The sequence below is a fragment of the Cyprinodon variegatus genome, unplaced genomic scaffold (genome assembly GCF_000732505.1).
Source record: "Cyprinodon variegatus isolate N-32 unplaced genomic scaffold, C_variegatus-1.0 Scaffold660, whole genome shotgun sequence".
Taxonomy (NCBI): domain Eukaryota; kingdom Metazoa; phylum Chordata; class Actinopteri; order Cyprinodontiformes; family Cyprinodontidae; genus Cyprinodon; species Cyprinodon variegatus.
Genome location: NW_015151113.1, coordinates 342110 through 342947, shown reverse-complemented (window position 1 = coordinate 342947; position 838 = coordinate 342110).

Genomic DNA, 838 nt, shown 5'->3' with positions numbered 1-838 from the left:
GAAGATTAGTGAAGCCTAAGGTGGCGAGACAACTGGCAGAATAGACCTGAAATTGTAGGACAACTTCAGCTTTGTGCATCTTTTATAGCAGATGACTAGTGGAAGCATGCTAACCGATGCTAACGCCAGCCTTTCTGTGCTAATCAGAGGTGGATAATCCACACTAGGGCTGAACCAATTTATCAATCATTAATATAATCCTCAACTAAATCGGTTATTGATTAGTATAGAGACTGTAAAACGTGCCTTTAGCTGACAGAGCGACCCACTTAGAGCAGAAATTATACCAAGATTGTAAAAAAATATATATAAACATTTTACATAAAAAAAACAATCTTTTTTATCTGGCAATCAGTTCTATAATCCTACGACGGAGTATTATGGCCAGGCTAGAGATTTCATTTCTTTTATTTCAAGAATAAAGTCGTAATATTACGATAATAAAGCAGAAAAATTATAAGAATAAAGTTGTAATGAGAACAGTCATACAATTATGAGAATAAAGACATTGTGAGAACAAAATGAAAAAATTACGAGAATAAAGTCGTAATATTAAGAGAAAAAAGTCACAAGAATATTCGTAACATTACAAGAATAAAGTCGTAAAACTACGAGAATAATGTCGCAACGAGTATAGTCATACAATTATGAGAATAAACTTGTAACATTGTGAGAATAAAGTAATAAAATTAGGAGAATAAAGTCGTAATATTAAGAGGATAAAGTTCTAACATTACGAGAAACAAGTTGTATTTTTTTTTAAGCTCCTTTCTTCCCTAAAATGAGGGATGTTGAGCATCATGTGAAGTTATACTTTGGCTCTGGTTTGACAAATAAG